The sequence below is a fragment of the Macrobrachium rosenbergii genome, chromosome 14 (assembly GCF_040412425.1).
Source record: "Macrobrachium rosenbergii isolate ZJJX-2024 chromosome 14, ASM4041242v1, whole genome shotgun sequence".
Classification (NCBI taxonomy): Eukaryota; Metazoa; Arthropoda; class Malacostraca; order Decapoda; family Palaemonidae; genus Macrobrachium; species Macrobrachium rosenbergii.
In genome coordinates, this window is record NC_089754.1 from 44,082,271 (window position 1) to 44,094,281 (window position 12,011).

At 32.6% G+C, this 12,011-nt stretch overlaps 1 protein-coding gene across 5 annotated transcripts in view; it reads right to left on the reverse strand.

The window, feature by feature from the left end:
• LOC136846046 (zinc finger protein 142-like) overlaps positions 1 to 12,011 on the reverse strand; it is a 524,659-nt gene that overhangs the window by 212,562 nt on the left and 300,086 nt on the right. The window contains exon 2 of one of the 5 annotated variants that reach the window (XM_067116713.1): positions 7,917 to 7,969. The exons of the other annotated variants lie outside the window; for them this stretch is intronic. The gene's annotated coding sequence lies outside the window, so the exon portion shown is untranslated. The remainder of the gene's footprint in view (positions 1 to 7,916; positions 7,970 to 12,011) is intronic. 5 annotated transcript variants of the gene reach the window in all.

The following is a 12,011-nucleotide window of genomic DNA, read 5'->3' on the forward strand; positions in this document are numbered from 1 at the left end:
GAGATACATCAAATCTGTGGTACAGAATACATAAAGTTCTCCCAGATTTTTTCTGAGAGTAATTACTACATAGGGCGCAAACTGTAAGGAAGCTCGATACACTAAGGAAAATAAAGATATAACTGAAAACAGTAGTTATTTCTAAAGCTTAAAATTTAACGGGTTATTACAACGAATTAGCACAATTCCCAGCTTTTGTACCAGGCAATTTGCTTAAAATTTCAGTCACTAAAGGGATTTAGTAAATAAAAATTCAAGCGCATAATGGCTCACTTCCCGTTTTAGGACATTTATGCTTATTTTTTCATAAAAGATAAATATCGGTACAGATTGAAGAAGAAAAATGGTCTATGATTAGGCGTATATACATCATTGCTTTAAGTAGGTGATGAGTAAAAGAAAATGGAATGAGAAATTCAGTTTCGACGGTCAAATTTATGAACATTTACGTACATGAACAGGTGCAATAAAAAATCCAACCCACATACGCACGTGCGCGCTCATAAATACACACATACATACACAAAATTATATATACAGTATATACATAGTTATAAATATATATATATATATATTATAATATATATATATATACTGTATACATATATATATATATATATATATATATATATATATATATATATATATATATATATATATATATATATATATATATATATATATATATATATATATATATATATATATATATATATATATATATATATATATATATTATACACATATACATCACGTGTGTTTGTCTGTCTTACAAGAATAGGAATTACATGCTACTTTAACTAGACTGCCAACGGTCTTAATACAGTGCGGTGCTTGACATATTGCCCAACCCGTGAGAATGTATTGGAATAATATTTTTACAAGGATTTTTGGTTACTTCCTTATGTTTTCTATCATATTTTACTTGCACACCGCCATCGACTTATTTGTTAATGTTGCTTTAGTTAGAATGTTGCAGTATATACTTTCCATTTTACTTTGCAAATTCTACACTGCAAATTAACATTTTGAATACAAAGACAGTTGAATATATTCTTTGTCAAACTTCAGAACACATTTTACAAAATCCAAATTAAAGTACCATAGTGAATTAATTATGATAATTGGCACTGGAGTAACGCCTTTCTACACTGCATGACAACCACTCTTCCAACAATGAAGGACAAAAATTTAAAGACATGTACATGTTACTTGGAAATATTAATAAAATTAGGAACTGTGTTTCATTCCACGAACTGCCAGCCATCTCCTTACAGTGACTAATATTGAACCTAACGAATATTTAAGAGTAATGATATCGTCTAAGTACACGTGCCTCACAGAAAGAGTCCTATCTTTTATAAAACAAAAAAATATCACTGTCTATGTATAATCCTTGAGTTCTCAACATATGCACTGCTTTTCCTTTTGTTTACCGTAGCATTTCGAAACAGATTCACTGTTGTTACAACTGGTTTAATTTCGAAGTGTTAAATGTTATATAGGTAAAGTTAGCATGAACTCATTTGACGGTCACAGAGTCGTGTTTCTGTCAAAATCTTTTTATTAATTGTCATTGAACATATCGTGAACATTTTTTTGACATATTCCTTCACTGTTATTTTAAAGAATGACCATTTAAACATGGCGGTTTGTCCAGCAAAATATTGTATACAGGAGCCACGAGAGAGGCTGAATGCATATACGATAGAAATAAACATATATGTATACATTTATATATAAATATATACATTTTGTATATATATACACAAACACAAATATAAGAGTATATTTGGATTGTCTAAGTCGCTTTTTATTGTTATTTGTAAACCAAGCATCGGTTCGAATCCTACCGGGGGACGAATGAAAAAATATATTCAATTTAAAGAGCTCTCAGATTTAAAACGTTTTTAATGTATTTTTGTTTTAACGTACGGGAAGCTCAAATATAGAAATATACTTTTTGTAAAATAGTTACCCTGAACCGATAAATAACTTTTAATGTGCCCCCTTCCCCGCTTTCAGTGTCATACAGCGTAATATCACATTTTGTTAAGAGTAGGAAAATGCTGAAATATTAAAAAATTTTCATCTTTTTTTTTTTTTTTTTTTTTTTAGAAAATTGTACCTTTATTGCGACCATTCCTTTCATCCAAAAGAAATATTTTGTCTATCTTTCTAACAATTTTGCGTTACATGAGTGAAACTCATTGTCTCTAAAAAATAATTTGGTCTCAGGACTCATAAAAATTTCAGCACTGCTTCTTTTCAGCCCGATTCTTCATTGATTCTCTGTCACTTTACTTTGCCTAATCAAGCAATATATGTCATGTTATCACACCTAATCAAGTAATATAAGTCATGTCGCTAGCCCTAAATTACGCACAAAATAAATTTGTGAATAAATATAAAGAAGCGATAATTTTCAACGAGAGGTACCGGCATGATGAGAGGTTTTCTGAGAATGTAAATATCGCGCTTTTATCACCAAACGTTTTAATAAATTTATCAATCTTTCATTCGAAATATTAGAAATAGGAAAGCAACCCATGGAACAACTAATGATTCGTCTAACTTCTTACAAATTTTATGTGATGATTCTTTTTCCCGCTGTTCGAGCAAGAAAAAGGATGATTCTCATTTTTTTACATACTGAATAAAGTTGGTTTTATATTTTAAGTCCGTTTCTACTGAAGTTTAAAAGTTTAATCAATGGGAAACGAGAAGTGTAAAATAAAACCATTCCTTTATTTAATAAATTTCCGGCATGTAATAACATTTCAGAACAAAGAATGAGCTGTTCATTGAATAACATGTCGACAAATAAAAGCTTTATTTTTCAATATTCTTGAAATAATTCGTATACAGTATTTCAAAATAAAATTGTGAATATTTCTAAATGTATATAATGAATGTACTGTACATGTGTACTTTGCTACAAAAATTTACTCAAAGACAATCCCTTTAAAGGATTTCTTATTTTTAGATAATTTTCTATTATTTAAAAGAAAAAACCATTAATTTTATGTAATGTCTCTCATTAAATTATAGAGAAGTAAAAGTAACTTTTGAGAGTATATGTTGTCACAGGGTACACTCAGTTCTACATGTTTTTCATTGTTTTTTTTTTTTTTCAAAACCTCTAACGGCATTTGCTTCGATCACAACCGGGCTGTGGGAAAAAATTCAACTCTCATCGTCTGCTGAATTCACACCCACAGCTTTCTTCAGGAAGAATCTGATTCACTGAAACGTACAAAAAAAAAAAGCACGCAAAAATTCAAAACTTGACTTAAGGTTATTTTTGCATTTTAATCTTTAACGTGACGATATTTGAAATTTTCTATGGTTTGTAAACCGTAAATTTTCTATGCTTTGCAGAGTTAAGATGCTCCATGCATTTCCATCCATGAACATTGCTTTAATATAATGACCTTCATGAAATATCCGGAATTTCGATTAAGAAAAATGTTTATGCGTTTAACAGATTGTATCCTTAGCCGTTCACGGTAAGTATTACACACGCGAATTTAAGTAAATGTGCCAGTTTTTATTTTAGTTTGCATGAGAACTTCTCCAAGAAACACATGCGATTCGTGTCCAAGAACAAAACTAATTAAACAGCTACCTTATGGAAAAATAATTCTTTTAAACAGCAGCTTAGCAGCGTTTCTTATAGTATTTTTTAAAGTTAACGGAAGTTTTATACAAATATTCTAACAGGCCCAAAAACGATGAATTTGAAGCAATTGTACTTGACAACAGTCATTTGTTTTATGAAAACAAAGTGTAACATATACATACAGCTTTTAAATATTGTACAAAACACTTTCCTCTAATCAGTATTTAACTTATATTACTTATTAAATGTTGATGAATAAATACCTGGAATTGCTGAATTATTCAGTTTTACCCTAACACTAGGAAAATTTGTGTAACTTTCTGGGTTGTGTGACAACTTTATATTTTAATCATAACTTTAGTCAGTTTCCAAACTTGGAATTTTTTTTTCATTTAGAGGTCTATGTCACTGGAATAAATTTCCAACGCAACTATTTCTCTTTGCTAGAGATATGATGACATTCGTTTTAAGCACTTCATTTTTAAAAAAGATTTTTTCCAGGTAAATGAAAGAAAACAAAAAAGATAAGAAAATTAAAAGTTACGAAATAAATTAAGAGAATGATTTATACTTACAACTGCAATAAAATAAATGCATCTTTCACATTTCACATCACGACAGATAATTAACACAAAACGATCATTGGAGAAGAGTTCTGTTAATTAGGTAATTCATTTTCTTCACACAAGTGTAGTTACATTAAGGCCTATTGGAGGAGGAACATAAATCAATATATGTAAGAGATCAAAATCTATAAATGTCAGAGATGAACTCATAATAGCGTCCAGTAGTGCAGCATTTGGTAGTTGAAATGGCAAGAAAATATTAAAACCGAAAAGTCCGTTAGATTAGGCAAATTATATTTAACATTATTATTATATATAATCTCATTAAAAGGGACGCGGCTCCATGAATATTTAATCAACAAATAACTAGTCTCCACGACACAATTATAATTGCTAACTTACGATTTTTCTGCGCTTTTCTAGCAGTTTTTTCTTGGTCTTCTGTTAAGAATCGGTACTTGTGTTTGAGCCTATAAAGAGAATAATTCAAAACCTCAAAATTAGTTTAAAATTATTGTACCACAAGCATAATTATGATCTAAAGTCCTAGTTGGATTTTGGTTTCGATTTCATATCACAAACTGGTCTTTAATAAAGCACAAGTTTTTAAAAGGATATTATAATAAAACATCGATTTTGCAACAATTCAAGAAGAGAGTTGGCGAAATTCTTGGCGAATCCTCTGACACGAATCTTAAAAATTTCTTTCCTCCACGGGCATTTTAGGAAAGTATAAAAATTACTGCCTGACACGTCGCAGGTAGTCTAAATGTAGGTCAACATATAAAAACCCCTTTCAGTTAGGAAATACCATTGCGTGTTACAAGGGTGTTATATGAAGCAACTTGCACTACAGAGTCTTCTGTCTTGAGAGAGAGAGAGAGAGAGAGAGAGAGAGAGAGAGAGAGAGAGAGAGAGAGAGAGAGCGGCACTTTCTGCAACTGAGGTGCATGGATACAAACTGAAGGACTCAACACCCACGATCTTGTGCTGAATGTGAACATAACAACTGCATTATGATAAATTTAAAAGTACAGGCATCGTAACTACGTCTAATTTAGGATGATTCAGAACAAATAAGCGGAGATCAGCTGTGCTATTCAAGAACAAAAAGAAAAAAAATGTTTTACAAAAAGAAATAGTATTTCTAGAACACCTGCAATTACAGAACACGCTCACAATCCGACGAAACTATGCATATAATCCCATAAAAGCATACACGCGCAAGGAAACATACTGCACGGGAGTGCATGCTGAAAAATGAATTATGTCTTCATTTGCCTTACAGTTCTGACAGCTGATGCAACGCTCAAGATGTTAGATAATTGAACGTTTCCGTTCCACTCTTTTGGAGCACTGGCACGTAAACCCAAATCCACCGAGCCACTACCAGAAGACAACTATACAACAATTAACTTGCTGAGATTTTTCATTCACTTATGGATGTCTTCGCGACATCTTTAGGTGTGCCTTTCATTGCTATTCATTTAAAATAAAAACTTGTTTTTGTTTTTGGAATCTGGAGACTTGATTTGTTTTTTGAAACCAAAAGAAACGAGAACTTAGAAATCATACCTCCACGAATTGAAATTTTTTACCATCTTATATTCGGCAGAGTTTCAAAAATCTGATGATACGCTGCCTGTGGGACGTGGGTATTTCTTTTTGATGTCCACAGAGAATATTATTAAACGGTTGGTTTTATGCAAATACACTTTCCGTTCTTTACCGATTTTCAGACCTAGAAGAACAGTACTGACCTAAGGAAATAAATGAAGAACGTCGAGAGGCCGTTGAAGTGTGAGACGTCTGACCAAATTCTTTGGTGTCATCGAAAATAATGCCTAAGCATTTAATTCACTATCCTTTTTGTTTCATGAAGATCACAGCAGCGAGATTCATTACAAAAATATCACTCTTTGTAGTGTATACGTAACATGTTCTTCCACAGTATCTTTTGCGTTATTATCTAAAGTTATCATTCATGTACTTCTCTATACCTTCTCGCAAAAGTATCATATCCACCCATGAAAAATTAAAGAAAGAATGTAGGCAGTTAAAATAAGATCACATTTCAGAAGATTCGAAATGAATCATCATTTTGCACTGAAAGTCACCTAAATTCAGAAAGATTTGAACAAACGATAAATAGTTCGCAAAAATAGGAGTTAAGGCAATTTTGAATATTTTAAGAAAATCAATAGTTTTAAGTGATTCAAATAAGATTTTAAGTAATTTGGAAATAAACCATTATTTCTACTCTTAGTTAAGATTAGGTTTTTTTTCACCGCAAGATTTGAAGTGAAATAAATGTTTGTAAACGTTACCGTTTAGCGTATTCGAAAATAAAATGGTTCTATTAGAAAACTTGAAAACTCAATCACCCCCTAAATAATGTCTACTGCATCAAGCTTTATCGAAAATGAGTAGATTAATCAATGGATAACTTGCATCCTTTACTAATGAAACAAGTAACTAGACTTTACAAAAAACAGTATTTTGATAAAGTCTCTTTCACCATTCCCAATTTTTTCTAAAATAGCTTATAAAATAATTTATCATTATTGTTTGGTTGTAACTTTACAAAATACTCGGATAATTCATTAACACTCCGTAATAAAATCCTACCTATCATTGTCTGTAATACAAAACTCAAGTTCATTGTAAGCTTGGTAACACTCCCCTCTTCTTTATAACATGACAATGACGATTTTATCAGTATTGCATCAGAATGAGGAACGTTTTTATTGATGCATATCCGTTGTCAATATCTTTTTCCCCAATGCTTTCATGCTAAATGCTTTCTTATTTAAAGCCATTCAAATAAATTTTCTCCTGAAAATGCAAAAGGAAACACAAGCTGGCAGAGCGGTTTGGAAAAAAAAAGGAGGAAAAACGATGACCTGTTCATGCCCCGGAATTTCCTTGTTTAACTATGACGCTATTAGCGCGGCCGACTATCGTCAGCTATAATCGGGACGAGGTATTCATTTCAACTTTGAGAATGCTTTATAAAATGACATTTCCTTTATATAAGGATAAACGTCATTTAATTATTTCTATCTTTTCTGAAACTGAGAATAAAGCATCTACAGTGGAAAATTTCAGTCCTTTAATTCAGTAAGCTGTTGGTTAATGTGGTGAAATTCGTTTCCTAAATGCTTTGGTTTCTAAACTTGGGGTTGTGACGTGAGGTTGTGCAACCGCATACCAAGAATCCATAGAGCCGAAAGATGGAGACGCTAATCGTCATTGGAATTCCCAGCAAATGCCCACTGAAATCTGTTGCCTGAGACTTCGTTGAAAAATATGAAGGAAAATACTCTATATAGGAAAGTCTAAATATTTTTCTGAATTTAATGAAAAATTATTGGCTGAAGAATTCTCGCAAGAGGGCCTTATTCACATAGTCTTTCGAGTGCGCGTAAACAAGTTAATGAAAACGGAACAGTCCTGGCCAATTACATTCCCAATTAAGAGGAAGCAGTCATTTGATTTTCTTTTCATCTTAAAAGTGCACAAGGAAACTAATGAAAAATGCCGTTTGAGAGATATTAAAAATTCATAGTTTCTTCATCAGACCAGAAAATTTGTTTGTACGCTTTAGAGGTTTATATGACTAGAGGAAAAACCTTAGCTCTTGTGTTGGAAGGAACATAACTGATCATCCATTACTCTATTAATCATTTAAACTGATAATTCTATGATATAACATCAGCAAAACTTACCTTTCTGTTAAAAGACGATCTGATTACATGTTTGACTGAGGGCCACTCCAACACTAGAGAAAAAGGGAAAGAAAGGTACATTAATTTTAGGATTCCGTGTGACTGGGATAGTTGTGAGATATCATGTTCCTGTTTCAAATATGTTTCGCTTAACTGATGGTAATATCTGTTTCGGTATCTGAAACTGTGCCCAGAACGAACTCGCCTACCGCAAACGATCGTTATAAATTATGGCATGCTATATAATTCTTCTTCTTCTTTTAACGTGCTTTTATTATTTTTGTATGGGGGACACGATGCCTTCTCTCTGAAGGACTTTTTGATTTGGCTTTTGGGTAGACCTGTGGTCTCGATCGGCTGCCCTAACCTGACATTTACGTAAACCTGGGATACCTGACCCAACGCCCTTTCTTCCCAGCAGCGAGAAGTTATTGCGCGGGTATGGCGAGAGTTGAGACGTGAGATGTTTCCCAGTTTTGAATCTTTAGTGGCTTTGTTTTTGTGTGTGTATTTAGTTTAACATCCATTTGCTTTATACAAAATCCGTTGACTACAATAATCGATTTCCTCTGCCTCTCTGACCAGTCGGCTGCGGGTTTTATTTACTGAAGTATCTTAACCGACTGAGCCACCGAGGCTCTTGGCATGCTATTACCCAAGGGACAGATATCTGATTTACCCCGACCGTATAACCTAATTTCATAAACCTAGGGATACTGATTAACACATTCATGATCCTTCCCAGTTTTGAATCTTTATGCTTTAAACGAATATACAAACGCAACCATCTTTCCTGATTCACTTATTTACTGGTATCTTATTTTATGTATTGATTCTTGTTTATTGTTACTTGTTATAAACTACATATGTTTAGTGTTATTATTCGTTATTTGGAATCAATTATTTACAATCTGGTTGCTCAGTTTTAATGGTTGTTATGTATACATATATATATATATATATATATATATATATATATATATATATATATATATATATATATATATATATATATATATTACTTTTTCTTTCTCTTCTACATACAAGAGGGGTTTTATGTGAAAATCACTTGTGCTCATTTATGGCCTTTCGTCTGATTTTTTTTTTCACATAGATCTACAATCACTGTGAAGATTAATAAATGTATAAATAACAGAAACATCACTATTATAAAAAAATCATAAAAAGTTCTGGACGTCCAATATCCTTTTAAAGTTGATAATATAAGAAAAATGGCCTAGCTCTTAAAAGAACTGTTTATGGAATGTACTTTCAAAATTTTGTGAGATGTGTCCTAAACTTAGTTTAATCAATTCTTCATAACTTCCTCTCACTCTGTCTATCTATATTTACTTAAACTGTATTACCAATTATATTTATTATTCCACAGACAGTATTCTCAGATCTCTTTAAAAAAGAAAGTGTGTTCATGATTAACATTTTCTAGAATTACCCAATACAAAAGTATATACTGAATAAACTGAATGTATAAAACAGCTGCAATGCTAGCTGTATAGACTGGCGTATCCTCCACCGACATAGAGTTAAGCCCTTCCATAAAACTGTATTGAAATATAAATCCTAAAATTCATTGCCATTGTAAATAACATAAGTTTCACTATAAATCCTTGCTCTCGATCCCTGTTCGCGCCTTTTAATATCTAGTGGAATTTTAAAACTAGTTTCCCCTCTATTCTTTCTACTGTATTTTGCTGAATGCAAGAGTTCACTTAATTTATAATATTCACCATAAACTGGTATTCCAAGGAAAGAATGCCATTCATTTCAGCAAGGGGCAGGGGGGCGGTCACAAGACTTCTTTTCATTTTCCGTACTATTAACTCTCTCCCTTACACAAGTCTTTCTTATAACCTGTTTTATGAATATTCTAAAGAGTGAACTTCTGATGAAAAGGTACAGAATGAAGATATGGAATGTCTTTCCACGTTACGTCTCAGGAATTCTAGGCTATTTAAACACCATCCAATTCTTCGATCATTGTTTTGGAGTTTCATATTTTTACGAATATATTTCACACTTAGCAACTCGCTGGATACCTTTCATTAATAAAACTTTCAGATAGTAATATATGAGACACTCATATTATTATAATTTTTTATTGGTTTCCAAACGAGTAACAACCGTGTTGCTTTGAGACCTGTTTAAATTCAACGTCAAAATAAAGCTGACTGCTTATTCTTTAGACCTAGACATCATGCCAAAATCGACCTTTAGCGATAAGCTAAGCAATGACGCATGAAATAAGCGTACTTATTACAGTAAATAATCTATTTCATATGAATTATTCTTAAAGATTACAAAACTTTTATCATAATTAAAGTTATCATCATTAAGGGTCAAAGTATGCACGCAAGTATAAGCATCTCATATTTGTTGTATGTTATTGTTTTAGAATATTCATACAAATACTTATGCGAAATTACGCCTACATTGCCCGAGCGAATCAAGAGCTGCATTCGGATTTTGAATACCACCAAAATCTTATTATGTTCTTACTGACCTTTAACGTACCTTCCTTCACAGTTCCATGAACGCAATCAAGAAAAAAAAAACTGCAGCTAACAAGCAAATAAGAGCACGAAGAGACTGACCCAACTTTAACATCGTTAGCAAGACTAATGATGTTTTAATGGCTTCAAAGTGGACCTTTGCTGCGTTGGAGATAAATGACGAATTTGGAAGCCTCATGTTAGAGTGAGGAGCACTTTATCATAATGTTATGTAACTCATGACTCATCAGACAACCTTCCTAACTCTTAAGTAAGACAGAAAAATAGAATGATGTGCATGAGCTTCACAAATTCGGGATGTTGTGCATTTGGCGTAGTTATCTTCCGATCCTTCGTTCGTCAACCATGAACTCTCCACTGGAATGGGAAAAGAATTTTGCAGGTTTTAAGAGAGAGAGAGAGAGAGAGAGAGAGAGAGAGAGAGAGAGAGAGATCGCATTGGTGTTCTAGGAACCGTAACTCCCTCCAGTCGGTCTTAAGGTTAAATTTCATAACTTTCGGGCAAACAAGAGAGATTAACCTTTCCTTTGTTGGAGTCAGAGGAGTAATAATGCAAATATGACAATGTTTGCTCCAATAAGGTTGTGTAAATATTAAAATCATGCAATTTCCTATCTAAGTACGAAAAAAAGATCTGAAGAAAGTTAATGGTCGACGTTTCAAAGAGTTTAATAGAGTTTGTCTATATAATCGATGAATTTAAAATAATAGCTATAAATTAATTACAAGTCTCCCATACAAGACAGGTCTGTTTCTTCTTAATGGGGGTTATTTCACAGCATTTTTGCTCAAGACAACCCGAAAAATTTTAAAAAAAAAAATATTTGAAATAAGTTCCTAAGCATATCCTTAACATGACCTTTGTTAGAAGAATACTGTATCACACTGTTTTGGACACGTTGTTTAAACCAATACAAGGAGTGATGAGAAAGAGAGAGAGAGAGAGAGAGAGAGAGAGAGAGAGAGAGAGAGAGAGAGAGAGAGAGAGCATCAGCTTTTGGACTTCTTGGCACCTTGGTATAAGATGATACTAAATTTACAGCACCTCAGGGTACGAGACAAATGGACGGAGGTCGAGCGCTTCATCGCAAACAAGGATAAAGCTTCTCTTAATGTCCGCGTAAACTATTTAAATGGATCTTTTGCAAGATTATACTATGATTTTCTTTGAAATAATCTGATAGTTTTCATCAAAAACCGTTTACTGTAGCGAGACAGCAACGTTTACGCTCAGTTAATACAAAAGTTTAACTTATTTACAACCAATTCATTCAGCAGTACAGAAAAGGAAACTCTTATAATTATCTCTATTTAATAGCAGGTGAAAACCTGAAAGTAACAATCCATTATGATGCTATGCTTAAAACGTTTTTGAAAAGACACGAGTTAGGACTTCACTTTTCTTATAGCATTAGGAAAACTGAGATGTTACCACTTACCAGTTGAGAGAAGATTACCATTATTCGACTGAATAGGGTAACCTTCCTGACCAACCTTTTGACTGGTAATATATTAACCTACAACTTGCGATCTGAGGATTTTTCAACACTATAACATCGTTTTG